Genomic DNA, 26,192 nt, shown 5'->3' with positions numbered 1-26,192 from the left:
TGTTTTGTATCACAATTTATCTATGTGCTACTCTAGCAATGTTATTAAAGTAGTTTTATTCCTCCTGCACGGTGTAATGGTGACAGTGTGTGCATCCATGTTAGTACTTGGCGTATGCTATGATCATGATCTCTTGTAGATTGTGAAGTTAACTATTGCTATGATAGTATTGATGTGATCTATTCCTCCTACATAGTGTGAAGGTGACAGTGTGCATGCTTGTGTTAGTACTTGGTTTAGTCGTGTTGATCTTTCTTGCACTCTAAGGTTATTTAAATATGAACATTGAATTGTGGAGCTTGTTAACTCCGGCATTGAGGGTTCGTGTAATCCTACGCAATGTGTTCATCATCCAACAAAAGAGTGTAGAGTATGCATTTATCTATTCTGTTATGTGATCAATGTTGAGAGTGTCCACTAGTGAAAGTCTAATCCCTAGGCCTTGTTCCTAAATACTGCTATCGCTGCTTGTTTACTGTTTTACTGCCTTACTACTGCTACCATATTACCACCATCAACCACACGCCAGCAAGCTATTTTCTGGCGCCATTACTACTGCTCGCATTTATTCATACCACCTGTATTTCACTATCTCTTCGCCGAACTAGTGCACCTATTAGGTGTGTTGGGGACACAAGAGACTTCTTGCTTTGTGGTTGCGGGGTTGCATGAGAGGGATATCTTTGACCTCTTCCTCCCCGAGTTCGATAAACCTTGGGTGATCCACTTAAGGGAAACTTGCTGCTGTTCTACAAACCTCTGCTCTTGGAGGCCCAACACTGTCTACAAGAATAGAAGCTCCCGTAGACATCAAGCACTTTTATGGCGCCGTTGCCGGGGAGGAAAGGTAAAAAGGCACTCATACTCCGGTTCCAGCTAACGGTACTTTTACGGCGCCATTGTGTTTGTGCTCGAAGCTATTTCCTTTAGATCCTGCAATTGCATCTTTTTGTTTCTTGTTTACACTAGTTTGGCATAATGGACAACAATGAGCTTCTTATTCTATTTCCTGATTTAAAACATGGATTGTTTGATGCGAAAATTAAAAAACCTATGAAATCTTATTTGCATGCTGGTAGTAATATTAGTATGAACGCTTTGAACACCATTGTTGATAATAATGTAGAAAGTTCTAAGCTTGGGGAAGCTGGTTTTCATGATCTTTTTAGTCCCCCAAGCATTGAGGAGAAAATTTTCTTTGATGATACTTTGCCTCCTATTTATGATGATTATAATGATAGTGGTCTTTTGGTGCCACCTACTATGGAGAGTAAATTTTGTTGTGATTATACTATGCCTCCTACACTTGATGAGAATAATAATGATAGCTACTTTGTTGAATTTGCTCCCACTACAACTAATAAAATTGATTATGCTTATGTGGAGAGTAATAATTTTATGCATGAGACTCATGATAAGAATGCTTTATGTGATAGTTATATTGTTGAGTTTGCTCATGATGCTACTGAAAGTTATTATGAGAGAGGAAAATATGGTTGTAGAAATTTTCATGTTACTAAAATGCCTCTCTATGTGCTGAAATTTTTGAAGCTACACTTGTTTTATCTTCCTATGCTTGTTACTTTGCTCTTCATGAACTTGTTTATTTACAAGATTCCTATGCATAGGAAGCATGTTAGACTTAAATTTGTTTTGAATTTGCTTCTTGATGCTCTCTTTTGCTTCATACTCTATTTTTCATGTGAGCATCATTAAAACTGCTGAGCCCATCTTAACGGCTATAAAGAAAGAACTTCTTGGGAGATAACCCATGTGTTATTTTCCTACAGTACTTTGTTTTATATTTGAGTCTTGAAAGTTGTTTACTACTGTAGCAACCTCTCCTTATCTTAGTTTTGAGTTTTGTTGTGCCAAGTAAAGTCTTTGATAGTAAAGTAAGTACTAGATTTGGATTACTGCGCAGTTCCAGATTTCTTTGCTGTCACGAATCTGGGTCTGCCTCCCTGTAGGTAGCTCAGAAAATTAAGCCAATTTACGTCCATGATCCTCAGATATGTACGCAACTTTCATTCAATTTGGGCATTTTCATTTGAGCAAGTCTGGTGGCCTAATAAAATCCATCTTTACGGACTGTTCTGTTTTGACAGATTCTGCCTTTTTATTTCGCATTGCCTCTTTTGCTATGTTGGATGAATTTCTTTGATCCATTAATATCCAGTAGCTTTATGCAATGTCCAGAAGTGTTAAGAATGATTGTGTCACCTCTGAACATGTGAATTTTTATTATGCACTAACTCTCTAATGAGTTGTTTCGAGTTTGGTGTGGAGGAAGTTTTCAAGGATCAAGAGAGGAGTATGATGCAATATGATCAAGGAGAGTGAAAGCTCTAAGCTTGGAGATGCCCCGGTTGTTCACCCCTGCATATTCTAAGAAGACTCAAGCGTCTAAGCTTGGGGATGCCTTGGGCATCCCCTTCTTCATCGACAACATTATCAGGTTCCTCCCCTAAAACTATATTTTTATTCCGTCACATCTTATGCACTTTGCTTGGAGCGTCGGTTTGTTTTTGTTTTTGTTTTGTTTGAATAAAATGGATCCTAGCATTCACTTTGTGGGAGAGAGACACGCTCCGCTGTAGCATATGGACAAGTATGTCCTTAGGCTCTACTCATAGTATTCATGGCGAAGTTTCTTCTTCGTTAAATTGTTATATGGTTGGAATTGGAAAATGATACATGTAGTAAATTGCTATAATATCTTGGATAATTTGATACTTGGCAATTGTTGTGCTCATGTTTAAGCTCTTGCATCATATACTTTGCACCCATTAATGAAGAAACACTTAGAGCTTGCTAATTTGGTTTGCATATTTGGTTTCTCTAGAGTCTAGATAATATCTAGTATTGAGTTTTGAACAACAAGGAAGACGGTGTAGAGTCTTATAATGTTTAGAATATGTCTTTTATGTGAGTTTTGCTGCACCGTTCATCCTTGTGTTTGTTTCAAATAACCTTGCTAGCCTAAACCTTGTATCGAGAGGGAATACTTCTCATGCATCCAAAATCCTTGAGCCAACCACTATGCCATTTGTGTCCACCATACCTACCTACTACATGGTATTTATCCGCCATTCCAAAGTAAATTGCTTGAGTGCTACCTTTAAAATTCCATCATTCACCTTTGCAATATATAGCTCATGGGACAAATAGCTTAAAAACTATTGTAGTATTGAATATGTACTTATGCACTTTATCTCTTATTAAGTTGCTTGTTGTGCGATAACCATGTTTACGGGGACGCCATCAACTATTCTTTGTTGAATATCATGTGAGTTGCTATGCATGTTCGTCTTGTCCGAAGTAAGAGAGATCTACCACCTTATGGTTAAGCATGCATATTGTTAGAGAAGAACATTGGGCCGCTAACTAAAGCCATGATTCATGGTGGAAGTTTCGAGTTTTGGACATATATCCTCAATCTCATATGAGAAAATTATTAATTGTTGATACATGCTTATGCATAAAAGAGGAGTCCATTATCTGTTGTCTATGTTGTCCCGGTATGGATGTCTAAGTTGAGAATAATCAATAGCGAGAAATCCAATGCGAGCTTTCTCCTTAGACCTTTGTACAAGCGGCATAGAGGTACCCCTTTGTGACACTTGGTTAAAACATGTGCATTGCGATGATCCGGTAGTCCAAGCTAATTAGGACAAGGTGCGGGCACTATTAGTATACTATGCATGAGGCTTGCGACTTGTAAGATATAATTTACATGATACATATGCTTTATTACTACCGTTGACAAAATTGTTTCATGTTTTCAAAATAAAAGCTCTAGCACAAATATAGCAATCGATGCTTTCCTCTTTGAAGGACCATTCTTTTTACTTTTATGTTGAGTCAGTTCACCTATCTCTCTCCACCTCAAGAAGCAAACACTTGTGTGAACTGTGCATTGATTCCTACATACTTGCATATTGCACTTGTTATATTACTCTATATTGACAATTATCCATGAGATATACATGTTACAAGTTGAAAGCAACCGCTGAAACTTAATCTTCCTTTGTGTTGCTTCAATACCTTTACTTTGATTTATTGCTTTATGTGTTAACTCTTATGCAAGACTTATTGATGCTTGTCTTTAAGTACTATTCATGAAAAGTCTTTGCTTTATGATTCAGATGTTTACTCATGTCATTACCATTGTTTTGATCGCTGCATTCATTACATATGTTTACAATATGATCAAGTTTATGATGGCATGGCACTCCAGAAATTATCTTTGTTATCGTTTTACCTGCTCGGGACGAGCAGAACTAAGCTTGGGGATGTTGATACGTCTCCGACGTATCGATAATTTCTTGTGTTCCATGCCACATTATTGATGTTACCTACATGTTTTATGCACACTTTATGTCATATTCGTGCATTTTACGGAACTAACCTATTAACAAGATGCCGAAGTGCCGGTCCACGTTTTACGCTGTTTTTGGTTTCAGAAATCCTAGTAAGGAAATATTCTCGGAATCGGACGAAATCAAGACCCGGGTTCCTATTTTTCCCGGAACCATCCAGAACACCCGAGAGCCGCCGGAGGGAAGCCACGGGGGCCCCACACCACACCCTGGCGCGGCCAGAGGGGGGGCCGCGCCGCCCTATGGTGTGGTGGCCCCAGGCCCCCTCCGAGGCTGCCCTTCCGCCTATTTAAAGCCCCCGTCGCGAAAACCCTATTACGAAGGACGAAACCCACAGAAACCTTCCAGAGCCGCCGCCATCGCGAAGCCAAGATGCGGGGGACAGGAGTCTCGTTCCGGCACCCTGCCGGAGCGGGGAAGTGCCCCCGGAAGGCTTCTCCATCGACACCGCTGCCATCTCCACCGCCATCTTCATCACCGCTGCTGCTCCCATGAGGAGGGAGTAGTTCTCCATCGAGGCTCGGGGCTGTACCGGTAGCTATGTGGGTCATCTCTCTCCTATGTACTTCAATACAATAATCTCATGAGCTGCCTTACATGATTGAGATTCATATGATGATGCTTGTAATCTAGATGTCATTATGCTAGTCAAGTGAGTTTTACTTATGTGATCTCCGGAGACTCCTTGTCCCACGTGTGTAAAGGTGACGAGTGTGTGCACCGTGTGGGTCTCTTAGGCTATATTTCACAGAATACTTACTCACCTGTTATGAATGGCGTAGTGAAGTGCTTATTTATATCTCTTTATGATTGCAATGTGTTTTGTATCACAATTTATCTATGTGCTACTCTAGCAATGTTATTAAAGTAGTTTTATTCCTCCTGCACGGTGTAATGGTGACGGTGTGTGCATCCGTGTTAGTACTTGGCGTATGCTATGATCATGATCCCTTGTAGATTGTGAAGTTAACTATTGCTATGATAGTATTGATGTGATCTATTCCTCCTACATAGTGTGAAGGTGACAGTGTGCATGCTGTGTTAGTACTTGGTTTAGTCGTGTTGATCTTTCTTGCACTCTAAGGTTATTTAAATATGAACATTGAATTGTGGAGCTTGTTAACTCCGGCATTGAGGCTTTGTGTAATCCTACGCAATGTGTTCATCATCCAACAAAAGAGTGTAGAGTATGCATTTATCTATTCTGTTATGTGATCAATGTTGAGAGTGTCCACTAGTGAAAGTCTAATCCCTAGGCCTTGTTCCTAAATACTGCTATCGCTGCTTGTTTACTGTTTTACTGCGTTACTACTGCTACCATATTACCACCATCAACCACATGCCAGCAAGCTATTTTCTGGCGCCGTTACTACTGCTCGCATTTATTCATACCACCTGTATTTCACTATCTCTTCGCCGAACTAGTGCACCTATTAGGTGTGTTGGGGACACAAGAGACTTCTTGCTTTGTGGTTGCAGGGTTGCATGAGAGGGATATCTTTGACCTCTTCCTCCCTGAGTTCGATAAACCTTGGGTGATCCACTTAAGGGAAACTTGCTGCTGTTCTACAAACCTCTGCTCTTGGAGGCCCAACACTGTCTACAAGAATAGAAGCTCCCGTAGACATCAGGAGCCTGATACGTCTCCAACGTATCTATAATTTCTTATGTTCCATGCTAGTTTTATGACAATACCTACATGTTTTGTTCACACTTTATGATGTTTTGATGCATTTTCCGGCACTAACATATTAACAAGATGCCGAAGCGCCAGTTCCTGTTTTCTGCTGTTTTTGGTTTCAGAAATCCTACACAGGAAATATTCTCGGAATTGGACGAAACAAAATCCCACGGACTTATTTTCCACGGAGCCTTCCAGAAGTCCGAAGAGGAGACGAAGAGGGGCGACGAGGCGGCCACCCAATAGGGCGGCGCGGCCCTACCCCTGGCCGCGCTGCCATATGGTGTGGGCCCCTCGGGCACCCCCCTGCGCTGCCCCTTCGCCTACTTAATCCCTCCGTCGCGAAAACCCTAGTACCGAGAGCCACGATACGGAAAAAGTTCCAGAGACGCCGCCGCCGTCAATCCCATCTCAGGGGATTCAGCAGATCGCCTCCGGCACCCTGCCGGAGAAGGGAATCATCACCGGAGGGCTCTACATCACCATGCCCGCCTCCGGACTGATGCGTGAGTAGTTCATCCTTGGACTATGGGTCCATAGAAGTAGCTAGATGGTTGTCTTCTCCTCTTGTGCTATCATGTTTAAATCTTGTGAGCTACCTATCATGATCAAGATCATCTATTTGTAATACTACATGTTGTGTTTGGTGGGATCCGATGAATATTGAATACTATGTCAAGTTGATTAATTGATCTATCATATATGTGCTATTTATGTTCCGGCCAAGTTGATACTTGTAACTCCAAGAGGGAGTATTTATGCTCGATAGTGGGTTCATGCCTCCATTGAATCTTGGACAGTGACAAAAAGTTCTAAGGTTGTGGATGTGATGTTGCCACTAGGGATAAAACATCAATGCTTTGTCTAAGGATATTTGTGTTGATTACATTACGCACCATACTTAATGCAATTGTCTGTTGTTTGCCTGAAGGTGGACTTTTTAGGCATAGATGCATGCTGGATGGCGGTCTATGTTCTTTGTCGTAATGCCCTGATTAAATCTCATAGTAGTCATCATGATATGTGTATGAATCTCTATTCTGTCAATTGCCCACCTGTAATTTGTTCACCCAGCATGCTATTATCTTATTGGAGAGACACCACTAGTGAATTGTGGACCCCGGTCCATTCTTTTACATCTGAAATACAATCTACTGCAATCAGTGTTCTCTGTTGTTCTTCGCAAACAAATATCATTCTCCACACCATACGTTTAATCCTTTGTTTTCAGCAAGCCGGTGAGATTGACAACCTCACTCTTAAGTTGGGGCAAAGTATTTTGATTGTGTTGTGCAGGTTCCACGTTGGCGCCGGAATCACTGGTGTTGCGCCGCACTACACTCCTCCACCAACAACCTTCACGTGGCCTTCATCTCCTACTGGTTCGATAAACCATGGTTTCTTTCTGAGGGAAAACTTGCTGCTGTGCTCATCATACCTTCCTCTTGGGGTTCCCAACGGACGTGTGCTTTACCGTCACAAGGAAGTTGTTGCCTCCACGTACAACAACTCTTTTTCTGGCGCCGTTGCCGGGGAGATCAAGACACGCTGCAAGGGGAGTCTCTCACATCCAATCTCTTTACTTTGTTTATTGTCTTGCTTTACTTTATTTTATTTTCTGTCTTGTTTTCTTTCTTTATATAAAAAACACACAAAAAAATCAGTTACTTGTTTTTACTTTATTTTATCCTGTTTTCTTAGTTTAATTTTACTATTGCTAAAATGAGTAATCCTGAAGTTGAAGTTCGTTCTTTTAAGCAAAAAGGTGGAGAAATTTTTAAAGATGCTTGGTACAGAATTAGTAATGCTCATCATAGGTGCATTAAGAAACACTCCACTATTATCCTTCTTAGGAACTTTTATGTTGGTATATCTAGCTGGAATAGGTATGTTCTTGATACTCTTTCAGGGGGTAATTTCCTAGGTACTCCTGCTTTAGATCATTGAGAGTCTAGTTGGAATACCACCTGTTAATGAAGTTAAAATTGAAATCTCTCTTGAGGATGTCATGAAAAAGTTGGAAGCCATAGACAAAAATCTTCCAAGTGTTGAGACAAAATTGGGAATATTACTTGATAATACTGATAAACTTGATAAATCCCTAGGAGGAATTAATGAAAGAATTGCTATCCTAGAAACTTGTGCTATCCATGATAATCAAACCAATAGGATTAGTGAACTTGAAGAAGCTATGGGAACCTTGGGTTCAACTTTTTCTTATCTTAAGTTTAAGGAGAAAGCTTATGTGGGTAAAGAGCAAAAATTCATGTATGTCTCTAAGGTGCCTAAACCAAAGAATTATTATAGGCCTAAAATTGATAAAACCCTTAGTACCACCATGGGAAATTTAGATAATGAAGCATCAAAGGTACCCTCTGCGACAAGTTGTGTTTGTAAGGAAAATTATGATGTTAATGCTTCTTTTCTTGACAATACTTGATTTGCACTTTCTGCGCCTAGCTGAAAGGCGTTAAAGAAAAGCACTTCTTGGGAGATAACCCATGTTGTTTTTATTTTTACTACTGTTTTGTTGAGTCTTGGAAGTTGTTACTACTGTAGCAACCTCTCCTTATCATGTTATTGTGCCAAGTAAAGTCTCTAATAGAAGGTTGATACTAGATTTGGATTTCTGCGCAGAAACAGATTTGATGTCTGTCACGAATTCGCGTTTTTATCTATGTAGAAGAATCAAAGAAATCAGCGAAAAATCATGCATGATCCTCAGATATGTACGCAACTTTCATTAGTTTTGAGTTTTTCCATCTGAGCAAGTTAAGTGCCTCAGAAAAATTCGTCTTTACGGACTGTTCTGTTTTGACAGATTCTACCTTTTATTTCGCATTGCCTCTTTGTGACGCCCCGGAACCGGTACCATGAGGATTCCAGCGATCCCGCCGAAATCCGCATGATATCGATTCAGGGACGTCACAAGTTGGTATCAGAGCCTCAGGTTTACGGTACCCCACTAGTCCAGCCTGTAGGATAACTTTGCCAACGGACGTTGTTGAGTCTAGTGTCAAAACTATTTTCTAAAACTCGTTGGATAGATCTGATTAGCTCTGATTTTTCTCCTTACCTAAATTCTTTCTCTTTTTACCTTTGCGATTTTCGAGTCTTCTCTCTTATCTGAGTTTTCTGAGTCTTAGGTTTCGACGCGGGTTGGATGATCTTTGCCTTATCCTAATAGGTTCGATCTTCGAAGGATCCCGACAGAAGCGCATCATCGACAGCGGGACAACGACTTCTTGTTGCTTGTGTCGACCGTTCTACATGGAGCAAGAATTCTTGTTAGTGGTGTCGAGAAGATCGATACGTCGCCTGAAGACCCGATAGTTCACCTCTCTCCCCCTGTACCTTGAGGTGGAACCTCGGGGCGAGGTTCCTTGTTAGTGGTGTCGATTGTAACGACCCCGGGTAGTACCCCTAATAGATTTTGTTTGTGCTTTTTTTTTATGCATCATCATGTCATCATGCAACATATCATCAACAAGATTTTATCAAATAAAAATTATTTTGAATAAAAACTATTTTGTGTTTCCCCCTCTCATAGGTTTATTTAATAAACCTCCTCTTTTCTATTCATTTAACAAAACCCCTTAACCCTTCCTGGGCCCTTTTCCCTCTCCCTGGCCCGTTTCTTCCCCCTCCACCTCTCTCTCCTGGCAGCCCAACCCTCCTATCTTCAGCCCACCTCCACCAGCCTAGCTCGGCCCACTTCTCTTGGACGAAGGGGTACGCCTCTTTGTTCGTTGTCCTCATCCTCCAAAGAGAGCACGAGAGGAGCTCGGTCGCTTTCCTGTCGATGTCACATGCACCACCGCCCGCACCTGCTCCCTCCCTTTTAATCCCCACCACGAGTTCTTGCAAACCCTAGGGCTCTCCCCTTCCTTTCCCATCCTCGCGCCGCCACCCCTCTCCCCTTTCTCTTTTTCTCTGTGAACCAAACGAAGAGAAAACCCAAAGCTTCTGCCACCACCGTGCTCGCCATGGCACCGCCTCTACCGGCCGCCCCTCGACAAGCCGAAGGTACCGAAAGATGCGTCTCGTCATCCTCTCCATCCTCCCCAAAGGAATCGACCGGGGGCTCACTACTTCACCGGCAAATTCGCCGATTCTTCTCCAACTCCGGCGATCGAATTCGTCAATTCCGGCCGCCTCCGTCGTCCTCCGCCTGCACCGTCTACACCTCGAGCTTCAGGTTGATCATGCGCTTCACCTCGACCCTGTTCCCCGCTCCTTATCCCTACCTGGTTCGTTCTACCAGTGGTGACGGCCGTTTTCCCCGCAGGACGTCGACGCCGGTGATGCTCTGGTGGCCCCCTGGACTCCTCACCGTCCCCATATGCTTCCCCACGTTCAGCCGCACCCCCGCCACCATCTCGCCTGATGCAGCCCCGCCTATCGTCGACGCTACACCATGGCCAAGGAGTCCCTCAAGTGGACCAACAACACAAAACCCCGCCATATATGTAAAGGTGAACTCCTTCCTCTCTATGGTCGACCTCAACGCCAACTCGAATGGTATGCTACCTCATGCCTATCGTCATGGTGTCTATAGGTGCCGACATCGACAAGGACCAAGAGAGAAGGAACTCCCATGGTGCAAGGAAGAAGGAAGAAGAAGAAGGAAAGAAGAGAAGAAGGAAGAGGGAGGAGGAGGCCCAGCCGGCCCGTAGTCCGGTCCGACCGGGCCCTGGACCGACCTGCCCGGTTGGCGACCGGTCGACCGGCTCCACAACCGGACCGCCCGGTCCCAGGTCCGGTCTCGACCGGCCCCGGACCGGATCCGACGGGAACTACCCACCAAACTCGCCTAAGTTACCCACTTATGTACCTTTTCGCCATGTGTTGTCTTGTAGGCCTATATATAGACCCAAGACACCCCCTTACCTCTTTAGACAAGATTTAGGCTTAGAGATGACTTTGAGCTTTGTCTCCCTAGGGTTTCATCCCCTTTGTATCCAAGGCAACCCTTGATGGATGTATGGATTTGTGAGTGTGAGATTCTAGTGCTACCCACTCTCTCTCCCACTCCTTGATTCATCTCCCTCACCGATCTCTCACTCCGGGATTCTACCGCGCGTCTCTCCCGGGTTGATTCTATTGGCGTGGTCCATCGAGCCACGGGGGTAAGTATCGATTGTATCGGGTTGGTGTGCGTGCGTGAGTTCTTCGTGTTCTTCGTGTTCATCGTGTTCTTCGCGCTCTCCCTCTCTCCCTCCTTGGATTTCGGGTCAACCGCAAGATCGGGCCACAAACGGGGTCATAGGCCTCATCATATGGTATCAGCAGCCTTTGGTTTCCGCGGATTTGACCCCCCACCCATCCAATTTCGTTTCTGAAAATTTTCCCCAAAAATCCCCAAAAATAGCCCCAATTTGCCTTTGGACGGATCTGCGATTTCGTTGCGTTTTGTGTGGTTTTAGTCCATGGATTTGATGTTGGAGTGATTGATCTACGTTTTCCCCATCTTTTCCCCTTTCAATTCCATCAATTTTGGTGCGAATCTGAGTATTTTCGGCTCGTTTCCGTGAAGAACAGCTTCGTCTCCGAGTTGGTCAACGCTTGGCTTGGCCACTTCCAGAGCACACGCCAGCTCGAGCCACCGCTCGCCTCCGCGCGACGCGCGCGCCGGGCCGCGGCAACCACGACCGCCAGCCCACCTCGCCCCGCGCCCGGCTGCTCGGCCCGCGCCCGACACCCGCTCGGCCGCCGCTCCATCCGCACCAACCACGGGCGCACGACCCCGCACCATCCCGGCTCGCGCGCGCCCCGCCTCACGCCGCCGGCCCAACCACCTCCACGCCCGCACCTGGCCCATCCGCCTCCGAGCCGCCCCACCACGCCCCGCACGCGCCCCGCTCGACCGCCCAAGCTCCCGCTCGGCCCTCGGCCCGCCCGCGCGCGGCGGGCCAGCCACCACCGCACACGGCCGCCGCGCCCGCCGCCCCCCACCGAGCTGCCCCCGCTCGTCCGCCCCTGGCCCCGGGCCGCGCGCTGCGCCAAGCCCAGCTCATCCGCTCGCTTTCCTCCAGCTCCTCACGCGCAGAATCTGCCCAGCTTCTGCTCGCCGCCCAGCGCAAAATCCGGTCAGACCGGATTTCTGACCGGGCCGTCCGGTCTGCAACCGGGGCTCCGGACCGGTGCCATCCGGACCAAGTCCGAGGGCCCATCCGGTTCCGGATCCGGTTCCGGGACCGGGCCGGCCGGTCCCAGGTCCGGTTTGACCGGGTTCTGGACCGGGTTTGACCCAGTTTTCGCCCATTTTGACTCCACTTTTTGCTCCAAATTTTGACAACTTTCCGGCGCCCGTTTGACCCCACACTTTCACAGTTATCCCCTTTCATCTTGACTCTATTTTTGACACCGTTTCCGAAATTTTCCGACTCCAAAATTTTGACACCTTCGATCGCTCGTCGTGACCCAAATTTTCGGGCATTGACTTATTTTGCCCGGTTTCCGTTTTGGAGTGCAAGGATTGTCTTTCGAGCTTCCGCGTCTACATCAAAACCGCGGCGACACCTTCGGCACCCCGGACTCCGGCGCAACTACGACACCATCGTCGCCATCCTCGCAAGTTGTGTGTTACGACACCGCCTAACTTTTCATCTAGGTATAACTTGCTCCCCACCTTGTAGCCCCTCTTCCGTTTGCGATCTATCCTACGAGCATTGCTTATCGAGTGTTGCGAGACATTGCACGTGGCCCCGATTGTGAGGTGTGTGTGTCGTGTGGAGTAAAGCTTCTAAGCAAAACTCGTGTGGCAAGATAGCAAAAGCGAGCTAACGCTAACATAGTGCGAGAAAAGCCGCCAAAACACAAAAAGAGCACAAGTGTGCATAGTGCCATCATACATACCAAAGTGTACAAAGCGCCACCATAGATACAAAAGAGTGCAAGTGCCACCAAATACAAAAGAGGGAAAAGCTTTTAAGCAAAAGAGAGAAAAAGAGAAGAGAGGCCGCGTGTAAATCTTGTTGTCTCTTCGTTGCAACCAAAGCTTTGATCTCTTCTTGTGTTAGTGTGACATCGAGCACCCTTGCTTAAGGGCTTCATACACTTTTCCGCTCACTTTTTGGTCGCACTAACCCCGTTCATCTCGTGTGTGTGTTCCATATCTTTTCCGTGTTTCTAGTGATCATCGCTTTGACATTTGATTTCGTTGGACTTCACCCACTCTTAACAACAAACTTGATTTCGGATTTCGTCTTTTGGCTTTCCACCACACTCACCTACCACCATATTTGCTAGCTTTTGCGTGTGTCTTTGTGTGAGTGCCCGATACAATTGTTCTAACTCTCGGTTTTGTTGGATCACCCCAATCTTGTCATACCACGGTAAGATTGCGAGGTAGTGTTCTTCCACTAACATACACCATATACATACCATCGTGCTAACATGGATAGCGAAGATGAGGATACGGAGGAGTACATGGAGCACTCCGAGGAGGACACCTCCTCAAGCACCGCGGATGTGGAGGAACATGTGGAGCTCGACACCGACTATGGCTCCGCGAGCATCACCGACATGACCGACATCGAGGAGCTCTACATCAACAATGGCTCCTCAAGCATGGATGACATGGTGGAGCACCACCTTGAGGACGACATCGAGGAGCTCTACATCGACAATGGCTCCTCAAGCATGGACGACATGGTGGAGCAACGCCACGAGTACGACATCGACACCATGGCGGAACCTCACCTCGACTCCACCATGAGCAACACCGGTGCTACCACGCACCCCTACTTGGCCAATGGAGCTACATATGAAGATAGAGGACCTCCACGATGGCACCATATGGATCATCAAGAGCGTCCCCATCATGAGCGTCATCGACATACTTCTCCATGCTCCACAAGGCGCCACCATGAGAGTGCTTATGCCCAAGATCATCGACATCAAGGACATCATATGGAGCATCAAGAACGCCCCCAACATGAGCCATCATCTAGGCATGGCAAGGACCGTCATCGACTCACACCATCTCATGATCGTCGTCGACCACCACCACCTCATGGTCTACATCGACACCCGTCCACACATGATCTTCGACGACACCACTCAAGACATGGTGATGAGGCAAGAAGACGAGAACCTCGACATGAAGACCTTCCTCATACGGCGACTTCTCCCTCTTGTGCCACCACCATAATGGCCCCTACTTCGCCATACGCCTATGGACTCCGATGCTACAAGTGCAAGCAACAAGGCCATCCTCCACGGGAATGTCCCAATCTCCTATGTGAGGTGTGCAAGGCAAAGGGTCATATGGCATGGCAATGCACAACGCCAAGCGCCAAGAAGCTCTACTTCGACAAGCTCAATACACAAGTCTCCAAGATGCCACCACTTGAGGACGACTTAGGAGGCGAGGGAGTTGAGCATGGTGAGCATGGGATTCTCCCTTCACCTACGGAGGCGCATGGAGTTGAGCATGGTGAGCATGGGATTCTCCCTTCACCTACGGAGGCGCATGGAGTTGGGATGGTTGAGCATGGGATTTTCCCTTCAACCAAGGAGGCGCATGGAGATGAGAAAGTCGAGCCTACTCCTATATGCTTGATTGATGAGTTGGTACCAATCCCATGTGAGGATGAGAGCCACTTAGCCCACTTGAGTGAGAGTGATAGTGAGTTGAGTGACTTCCACCCCATATGTGAGTTTGCGTGCTTCCATTTGGAGGACATGAGTGATACACTAAGTGAGTTGAGAGAGGTAGATGATAGGTCCATGGAGGACATCGCATTTGCTAACACATTAACCTCTCCCTCGTTTGTGTCTTCTTATGTTGCACTAGGTTCCACGGAGGATGAGTTCCCGCTCATGGAGAAGATGTACATGGTGCATGAAGATGATGATATCTCACCATGCTTGCTCCAAGATGGACATGTCGACCACATGGATCCTCCTACTTCCACAACACCTACCTCAAATGAGTCGGCCTTCAAAGGTAACAACATAGGTGTTGATGATGCCATGATCCCACTAGTGGGCATGATGACTTATGAGTGCATGCATGATCTCGATGATCCATTTGCTACTTCACATGCTACTTTCACTTTCCCATGTGATGCTTTGCTTGATAACATTGTTGATCATGTGAAATTGATTGCTTGTGATACAATGACCATGCCATGCTATGAGAGCTTCACATTTTCCCCGCTTGCTTGCAATGATAATGATTATGATCATGCTAGTGTTGTGACACCCTTGATGAACACTTGCTCTTTACATAGGGTCGTCGACAACAATGATAACATGTTCCACATGCTTTGCCCCAAATGTTTACACCATTCCATGATCCTTGCATCCAAGATTGTGAACAATCGCTCTTTCTTATGCTTGGTATGCAAGAATGCTTATTTCATTGTCCATGAGATGGCCCCCATAGCCTCCTCTATTTTTGATGATCATGAGTTACCACATGCCATGAATGCACCTTCTTGCCATATGCACCATCGCCATGCATTTCATACTATCTTGATTGACACTAATGGTGATGTGCACAAGACATGGAACATCATGATGGATGATGTGTTCCTCTACCATGCACACACGCTTTTTGTTCTCTCTATTGTGTGTATAGGTACCCGGATGACAACTTCCACCGCTACGGAGCATGAGCTCACGAAACGCGCAATTGAGAGCTACCCCAACAAGGACCTAACCCGCGGGAATCACACCAAAGAGTATGTTCCCACAAACCTTCACCCTCATGTGTTTCCGGCTTGTCTTGTCGAGCTTCCGGTTTGGACCAATGCCTCGTCACCTCTCTTGCTTCTTATGCAACATATCTTGACACATCTTGTTGGCACAATGGTTGTTGTATGTCTTGATGTTATCATCATACACTCCGAGAATCTCAAGGACCATGTCATACATGTGAGAGACACCTTATGCATCTTGTGCCACATGTCACACAAAAAGTTGCTCTTCATTGGATTTCTCCTTTTATCTATGGCAATTGCATTGGACTCTTTGACACTTGAGGATACCCATACTCGGCTCACGCCAACCATACCTCCCCAAGCTAGAAGTCTCCATAGCTTTGCCATTGCATATAACAATTTTGCCCCAAATTTTGCCGCCAATACTTGCCTTTTGTTTGTTCCATTTGTTTGGGACAATACTACACCACACATTTTTGACACCATACAACTCTTACATGCACAAATTTTTGCCCTTCCACATGTTGGATACACCCACACTATTTTGGTTTCCATTTTTGCCAAATGTCTCTTGGAGCTTTCCCTTCGCAAGTGGTTTTTCTCCAAGTTCTTCTTCGACCGCGACTACCCAACTCTACATGGGACAACCGTCATGGACTACCTCTTCGGTGAGGAGGAACAAGAGTCGAGGACGACTCTTCCCCAAGGGGGGGGAGATGATGCAGCCCCGCCTATCGTCGACGCTACACCATGGCCAAGGAGTCCCTCAAGTGGACCAACAACACAAAACCCCGCCATATATGTAAAGGTGAACTCCTTCCTCTCTATGGTCGACCTCAACGCCAACTCGAATGGTATGCTACCTCATGCCTATCGTCATGGTGTCTATAGGTGCCGACATCGACAAGGACCAAGAGAGAAGGAACTCCCATGGTGCAAGGAAGAAGGAAGAAGAAGAAGGAAAGAAGAGAAGAAGGAAGAGGGAGGAGGAGGCCCGGCCGGCCCGTAGTCCGGTCCGACCGGGCCCCGGACCGACCTGCCCGGTTGGCGACCGGTCGACCGAGCTCCACAACCGGACCGCCCGGTCCCGGGCCCGGTCCGACCGGCCCCGGACCGGATCCGACGGGAACTACCCACCAAGCTCGCCTAAGTTACCCACTTATGTACCTTTTCGCCATGTGTTGTCTTGTAGGCCTATATATAGACCCAAGACACCCCCTTACCTCTTTAGACAAGATTTAGGCTTAGAGATGACTTTGAGCTTTGTCTCCCTAGGGTTTCATCCCCTTTGTATCCAAGGCAACCCTTGATGGATGTATGGATTTGTGAGTGTGAGATTCTAGTGCTACCCACTCTCTCTCCCACTCCTTGATTCATCTCCCTCACCGATCTCTCACTCCGGGATTCTACCGCGCGTCTCTCCCGGGTTGATTCTATTGGCGTGGTCCATCGAGCCACGGGGTAAGTATCGATTGTATCGGGTTGGTGTGCGTGCGTGAGTTCTTCGTGTTCTTCGTGTTCATCGTGTTCTTCGCGCTCTCCCTCTCTCCCTCCTTGGATTTCGGGTCAACCGCAAGATCGGGCCACAAACGGGGTCATAGGCCTCATCATCGCCCATCCTGGCTCGCCCCGTCTCCGCCATCCCCGAGCCCGTCTGCAAGCATCCGCCATGGCCCCGAGCTCCGCTGTGGTCGAGTTCAAAACGAAGTGCCCCCGTTTCCCTTCAACATTCACACAATAGCCTGGCTGGTTAGCTCCTTGATCCCTCACGCTGCAGATCCCGTGCTCAAAACCCAAGGGAGGCAAATTGATCCCCACTTTTTGTTTCACCTTCAGATCTGTTGATGGGCTTCGACCCAGATCCATCCTCGCAGGCCAGCGTGCCAGGCTGCATCTCCTCATCGGTCCGGCCCACCAGCACCACCTCGCCCGGCGCGGCAGGTAGCAGCCCAACACGTCCAGATTCCCTCATCTATTTTATTTTTGTTTATCTCTCTTTTGCAAAATGGTTTAAATCATATCTCCTAAACCCTAACTCGAAATAAAAAGTGTTCTATATGAATTTTGATCAGAAAAACATAAGGAACATGAATATGCCATCCATACATCTGTTTGCATCTTGCATCATGTCGCGTCATGATAGTTTGTGCATTTCACCTAACATATATGCGGAGTATTTCGGACACCGACGCGGTTATCCCTGCTCCGTTTAATTTTGAAGTACCTCACCCTTGCCATGCTAATGCCATGCTAATCCACCCTTAAATTTGTCGGTAGAAATGCAACTCCAATCTAATTGTTTGTCCGGGGTTCCGACTCCGCTTAAATTGGATAAGTGCATCGCATCATATCTGCCATGTCATGCATGCCTGCATTTGATCATGCTGGATCTTCTTCATCGTAGTTGTAAGACTTGCATCCGTTGTGTGTGTTCCAGCATTTGATTCTTCCCGGATAGGATCGCGAAGTGGTGATGTGAGATACGACGAGTTCTCCGACAAGTTCTTCTGCAGCTTTTCACAGGCGAGCCCACCCCTTCACCTATTTTACTTTTACATGCTCTTTTGATCTATTGCTATCCTTATGTTGCGATTTTGTTGTGTCACGTGTTCTATCCACCTGTTACCTATATGTCCGAGATACACCTCCTCGCCCTACCTATTGTTTGTTGTTTGCCAGCCTTGCGAGTCGTAGGCGTGTTTAGGCTCTGTTGTTTATCTTGATCTGTTATCGGGATATGTTGGGTTGTTGGGAGGTTTTTACATGCTATATCATTTGTTGGAGATAATCACACCTTACTTTATTGTTAACAACTAAAATTGTAAGCGAGAGGCATCCGTGAGCCCCTTTGCGAAAGCATCGGAACTTTGACTTGCTAATGTCCCCTAGGACCCGAGTTCTTGTTATCTGTTCCGAGATTGAGCGCTCTACCCGTACGTGGGGGAGTGGGACCCCCATCACCCACTACCTTTCCTTGAGTCTGTTTATTGGGAGCCACAACCTTGGTTTTATTTGCTCATATGCACGATGCACGATTTACTTCTTGTTGCCTTCGGGTGTTTATTTCTGTATTGTACTCATAACGCGGAACGATTAGCGAAAGCAGGTTGTTCACACTTAGCATAGCCGTTGTCGCAAACCTCTGGGTCCGTATCGGAGTACGGCCGAACTTCGTCACGGGTAGCTTAGATGGGTGGCTCCCATTAAACTTTCTCTTGCATTGGGAACGGTCTTGTTGTGAGACTCCACCTGTAGTAAGTGGGTTCGAGCATGCGTATGGTTACATTTGGGCAACCCCTGCAGGGTGTACATCTTATCGATAAGCCGTGTCCGCGGTTATGGACGACTTGGAATTGTATAGCTCGATCATAGAACAACTTACACCTTAATTACTGTTGTTAATAATTTGCTAATAAAACTCTTTCAAAAGTGTGTGTGCCTTTGCAATACCTCTTGGCGAAGGGGGATCGCCTCGGCTGGGTTTTGATTGCAGAGTATAGAACTGCTAGATTATGCGCTCTCTCACCTTTTCTAATAGACGAATGTTGTAGCGTGTCTCTATTGGATAGTAGCTTTGCTGCCGCTAAACTCCACATATAGCCGGGTGAAGTTTATACCGCCCACCAGCGAGCATAGCTGGTCTTGTCTCGCAAGTACGTGCCAATGGTACTTACCCTCGCCTTCCTTTCTTTTTGTCTCCTCCCCCTTCTGTCGGCAACCGATGGCCCGACTTTGACAGTACGAGATGATGACGTTAGCAAGGTTACCCTTCCGGCTTGGCCCGGGCGGGGTTATGGACGCCATCGGTTATCTTCAGGACTCTTAGTCCAATTTGCATCTTGTCCGTACTCGGATGTATCCGATCTTCTGTATGATTTGGATCTTTGTATGTATCTATTTGTATCTTGACTCGTTGGAGTCGTTGTTGTAATATATGTATCTTGTGGGCTCTATTGTAATCCTGTTGTAATGTTACCGCTCGTGTTAATTCCTCTGGCATCACGTGTGTGATTCTTCGCGCACGTCGTGTCGGAGGGCGTCTTTGAATCGATATCATGCGGATTTCGGCGGGTTCGCTGGGATCCTCATGGTACCGGTTCCGGGGCGTCACACTCTTTTACTGTGTTGAGTGGATCTCTTTGTTCCATTAACTTCCAGTAGCCTTGGGTAATGTCCAGAAGTGTTAAGAATGATTGTGTCCTCTCTGAACATGTGAATTTTTATTATGCACTAACCCTCTAATGAGTTTGCTTTAAGTTTGGTGTGGAGGAAGTTTTCAAGGGTCAAGAGAAGAGGATGATATAATATGATCAAGAAGAGTGAAAAGTCTAAGCTTGGGGGTGCCCCGTGGTTCATCCCTGCATATTTCAAGAAGAATCAAGCATCTAAGCTTGGGGATGCCCAAGGCATCCCCTTCTTCATCGACAACTTATCAGGTCACTTCTAGTGAAACTATATTTTTATTCCGTCACATCTTATGTTCTTTACTTGGAGCGTCTGTTTGTTTTTATTGTTTTATATGTTTGAATAAATTCGGATCCCAACAATCCTTGTATTGGAGAGAGACACGCTCCGCTTTTTCATTTGAACACTGGTGTTCTTAGTTTTGCTTTAATGTTCATGGCGAAGGTTGAAAACTGCTTCGTTGATTGCTATTTGGTTGGAAACAGAAAATGCTTCATGTGGTAAATGGTATATTATCTTGAATAATTTGATACTTGGCAATTGTTTTGAGCTCTCATAGATCATGTTTAAGCTCTTGCATCATGTAGTTTAAATCTATTAGTGGAGAACTGCTGTAGAGCTTGTGAAATTTGGTTTGCATGATTGGTCTCTCTAAGGTCTAGATATTTTCTGGTAAAAGTGTTTGAACAACAAGGAAGACAGTGTAGAGTCTTATAATGCTTGCAATATGTTCTTGTGTAAGTTTTGTTGTACCTGTTCATACTTGTGTTTGCTTCAAACAACCTTGCTAGCCAAAGCCTTGTACTGAGAGGAAATGCTTCTCGTGCATCCAAACACCTTGAGCCAAAACCCATGCCATTTGTGTCCACCATAACTACCTATATGTGGTATTTTTCTGCCATTCCAAAGTAAATTACTTGCATGCTACCTTTAAAATTTCATTCCTTTGTCTTTACAATACATAGCTCATGGGAAAGTAGCCTAAAAAACTATTGTGGTGATGAATATGTTGCTATGTATCTTAGTTCTTATAAGTTGCTTGTTGAGCGGTAACCATGTTTCTGGGGACGCCATCAACTCTTTACACCTTTGTTGAATATCATGTGAGTTGCTATGCATGTTCGTCTTGTCTGACGTAAGGGTGATTTATCATGATTAAATGGTTTGAGTATGCATATTGTTAGAGAAGAACATTGGGCCGCCGACCAAAGCCATGTATCATGGTGGAAGTTTCAGTTTGGACATTAATCCTCAATCTCTTATGAGAATATTATTAGTTGTTGAATGCTTAAGCATTAAAGAGGAGTCCATTATCTGTTTTCTATGTTGTCCCGGTATGGATGTCCTCAAGTTGAGATCTATCAAAACTGAGAAATCAAATGCGATCTATCTCCTAGGACCTTTGTACAGGTGGCATAGAGGTACCCCTTTGTGACACTTGGTTGAAACATATGTAATGCAATGATAATCCATGGAAATCCGAGCTAATTAGGACAAGGTGCGAGCACTATTGGTATTCAATGCATGAGGCTTGCAACTTATAAGAGGTTTTATGCATAACACATATGAATTATTACTACCGTTGACAAAAATGTTTCCATGTTTTCAAAATAAAAAGATCTAGCACATGAGTAATCCATGCTTCCCTCTGCGAAGGGCCTTTCTTTTACTTTATGTTGAGTCAGTTTACCTACTTCTTTCTATCTTAGAAGCAAACACTTGTGTCAACTGTGTTCATTGATTCTTACATGTTTACTTATTGCACTTGTTATATTACTTTATGTTGACAATTATCCATGAGATATACACGTTACAAGTTGAAAGCAATTGCTGAAACTTAATCATCCTTTGTGTTGCTTCGAAACCTCTTACTTTGAATCTATTGCTATATGAGTTAGCTCTTATGCAAGTCTTTTTGATACTTGTCTTGAAAGTACTATTCATGAAAAGTTTTTGCTATATGATTCAGTTGTTTAGTCATTATCTTTTTGTTAGCAACTATTGCTTCGAATCACTTCATTCATCTCATATGCTTTACAAATAATGCTGATCAAGATTGTGTTGGTAGCATGTCACTTCAGAAATTATTGTTTTTATCGTTTACCTACTCGAGGTCGAGTAGGAACTAAGCTTGGGAATGCTTGATACGTCTCCAACGTATCTATAATTTCTTATGTTCCATGATAGTTTTATGACAATACCTACATGTTTTGTTCACACTTTATGATGTTTTGATGCATTTTCCGGCACTAACCTATTAACAAGATGCCGAAGCGCCAGTTCCTGTTTTCTGCTGTTTTGGGTTTCAGAAATCCTACACAGGAAATATTCTCGGAATTGGACGTAACAAAAGCCCACGGACTTATTTTCCACGGAGCCTTAGGGCGGGGCGGCCCCACCCCTGGCCGCGCCGCCATATGGTGTGGGCCCCTCGGGCACCCCCCTGCGCTGCCCTTCGCCTACTTAATCCCTCCGTCGCGAAAACCCTAGTACCGAGAGCCACGATACGGAAAAAGTTCCAGAGACGCCGCCACCGTCAATCCCATCTCGGGGGATTCAGGAGAGCGCCTCCGGCACCCTGCCGGAGAGGGGAATCATCACCGGAGGGCTCTACATCACCATGCCCGCCTCCGGACTGATGCGTGAGTAGTTCATCCTTGGACTATGGGTCCATAGCAGTAGCTAGATGGTTGTCTTCTCCTCTTGTGCTATCATGTTTAGATATTGTGAGCTGCCTATCATGATCAAGATCATCTATTTGTAATATTACATGTTGTGTTTGGTGGGATCCGATGAATATTGAATACTATGTCAAGTTGATTAATTGATCTATCATATATGTGCTATTTATGTTCTTGCATGCTCTCCGTTGCTAGTAGAGGCTCTGGCCAAGTTGATACTTGTAACTCCAAGAGGGAGTATTTATGCTCGATAGTGGGTTCATGCCTTCATTGAATGCAGGACGATGACGGAAAGTTCTAAGGTTGTGGATGTCTTGTTGCCACTAGTGATAAAACATCAATGCTTTGTCTAAGGATATTTGTGTTGATTACATTACACACCATACTTAATGCAATTGTCTGTTGTTTGCAACTTAATACTGGAGGGGGAGCGGATGCTAACCTGAAGGTGGACTTTTTAGGCATAGATGCATGCTGGATGGCGGTCTATGTTTTTTGTCGTAATGCCCTGATTAAATCTCATAGTAGTCATCATGATATGTGTATGAATCCCTATTCTGTCAATTGCCCACATGTAATTTGTTCACCCAGCATGCTATTTATCTTATTGGAGAGACACCACTAGTGAAATGTGGACCACGGTCCATTCTTTTACATCTGAAATACAATCTACTGCAATCACTGTTCTCTGTTGTTCTTCGCAAACAAACATCATTCTCCACACCATACGTTTAATCCTTTGTTTTCAGCAAGCCGGTGAGATTGACAACCTCACTCTGTTAAGTTGGGGCAAAGTATTTTGATTGTGTTGTGCAGGTTCCACGTTGGCGCCGGAATCACTGGTGTTGCGCCGCACTACACTCCTCCACCAACAACCTTCATGTGGCCTTCATCTCCTACTGGTTCGATAAACCTTGGTTTCTTTCTGAGGGAAAACTTGCTGCTGTGCTCATCATACCTTCCTCTTGGGGTTCCCAACGGACGTGTGCTTTACCGTCACAAGGAAGTTGTTGCCTCCACGCACAGCAGAGCCGTACATAATCCCAAATTTATGAGATGTTCTGCTTCTTGATTTGGGTTTTAGTTCTACAAACAGTTTGTGCAACGAAAATGGCCCTGTTATGCATGTGAATTGGATTGTCAAACTTGCTCCATCATCTCTGCATGTTTAATCCCCTAAGTTGTAAGCAACACGGTGATGTGTAGCGCATGCCAACAGTAATAGGACCTCTGAATTAATCCTAATGAGCTTCATGCACATAAGAACTGATGCATGCATGTTTGCCCAGCGCCAAGATCTTGTTATACATCCATCATCTTTGATATGGATCAACGTGATCAAAAGGGTTTTAGGCCCAATCTTTCACGACGATCAGTAGCAACATCGATAACTAACACGGCTTACGATCTGGAAGATGCAAACCCATGCGAACAATAAGCAAACCCTTCTCGGCGAGAGGAATTACTTGGACGGTTCTAGACGAACCACACAGCAATTTAGAAGTACGACACTTTCGATTCAACGCACGGAAACAACCTCAATGGGTCTCAACGGATACACACAGGGACTTTCACCCACGGCGCGACGGCCGAAACACACACACACACACGTTTTATCTCATAAAATTCAACCTCCTTTTACATTAACGAATGTGCTTTATATATAGCCGACTCCTCCTAAGGAAACAAATAAAACTTGACTTACCTAACATAGCAACCGACCTAAATCTTTGCTGCAGGTGGACCCTAGCCGATGGACTTCAAGGACAGAAAACTCAACGCGCTGACGATTGCCATGATCCCTGCTCTTTGTATGGTAGGAACAGAAATAAAAGTCTTTCCCGTAGAACTTTCCTTTGAAACCACCAATCAGCTTTTCTTTCTGTCCAATTAAAATTCCAATGAAACTCTTCTATACGTTTAGCTAGCCTTGGAACAATATCTCCTGGCTCTTTCTTGATTTAGATGCATACATGCATCTCTGAAATCGAAAGCTGAACTTTTCTCCTGGTAACATATACCCGGATCGAATGTGTTTGTGCAGGGCTTAGCTCTCATTTGCACATTTAGGCTTGCCGTAAAATCCATGCAAAGGCTTGCATGCATGGACGTACTCCCATTGACGCTTGCCGTGAAATCCATGCAAGTTTATTTTTAGCTGTATGCATGTGTTGCTGATGGCCGTATCAATCTTGCTCCACAACTTTGATGCCCTGGGCATGCAATGCACCATGACCATATTGGAGAAAGTCCGACTAATGGTTTTGCGGTCTAGTGGCTTTTTCATGCCTGCATGCCGAGACATGCCAGACCTCTCATGTCGTCGTCGTCACCATGGACCTGAAACGTGAGGTGTTCATCGTCGTCACACGTCCATCGAGACCGCACTGAGATCACCAAGACCCACGACTCATCAGCTTCTCCATCGGCCGTGGAGCCACAACGTGCGGGTCGTGGTGGCTGGCAGCCGGCGCTGCCCAAGTGCCCAACGCAGCCTTCGCCACCCGTCCAGCGCCGGCCGGGGTTCTCCTCTTCGTCCGTGGGCCTGCTGGTGTTGTATATTGCCATAGAGATCAGTGGCTTGTCCATATGGCGTTGTTCGAGAGGGCTGGTGGCGGCATGTACAGCAAAGCGGCGGGCGGCGGCGTCGATCACGTCGTCGTCCTTGAAGCTGATCCTCATTTGCACCTCACGATACTTGGTATTTGATCTTCCACCGTCCTTGGAGAAGCCCGAGCTCAATCTTACCCTTCTTGACGGTGACCAGGAACTCCTCCACCTCGGCTCCCACGTTGAGTCGAGGATCTTGTGGGACGTCCATCCGCGCCATAAACTGGATCGATCGGTGATTTTTCAGGGGATACTGGAGCAGCGCTGCTGTGGTTGCCGTTGGTCGCCACCTTGGCTGTTGCTCGATTTCTCGTTAGGTTTTAGATTGATTTGATTTGATGTGGGGCAGTTGATCGCTCCATATTTCAAGGAAAGAAGAGGACGACTCGTGTCCGGTTGCGGTACTCCAGATTGGATATGTATCGATCACGTTGGTAGGACGGACGACGAAACCAATTTAGCTGGACGGACGAAACAGACGATACCACGGAAACGCTTCTCCCTTTATTAGTAGAGACTAGGACAATTGCCCGTGCGTTGCATCGGGAGACGAAAAATCGGTGTCACCTGCGTATAAATTAGACTGAGCTAAACTTATCAAGTAATATCCTTTAGCAACCTAAAGAATACAAATGTTGAATCAAAATCTTATGTTTCTAATATCTAGCAATGATTATGAATTCAACTCGGTCAAAATTTTCTCTTGGCTAATTTGATTGTGAGAGAGAGAAAGGGCACACGTGTGCTCTTGCTTCCACGGTCATGGTTTCGACACACAAAATTATGCCACACATGCACATGGAGCACATAATCTATCTTCTCAATCCTATGAACAGATCAGATGTAACACACTGGTAGAAAAACAGGCTTCCGGTGAGCCCCATAAGTCGCGAAGCTGCAGGAACCGCGACCAAAGGCCTGGGCCCAGGGCGCTCGGTGGCCAGCCGGTGCACGTGGGGGTCTTTAGTCGCGGTTGTCACGG

The sequence above is a fragment of the Lolium rigidum genome, chromosome 3 (assembly GCF_022539505.1).
Source record: "Lolium rigidum isolate FL_2022 chromosome 3, APGP_CSIRO_Lrig_0.1, whole genome shotgun sequence".
Lineage (NCBI taxonomy): Eukaryota > Viridiplantae > Streptophyta > Magnoliopsida > Poales > Poaceae > Lolium > Lolium rigidum.
Note: the sequence above shows the minus strand (reverse complement) of the source record.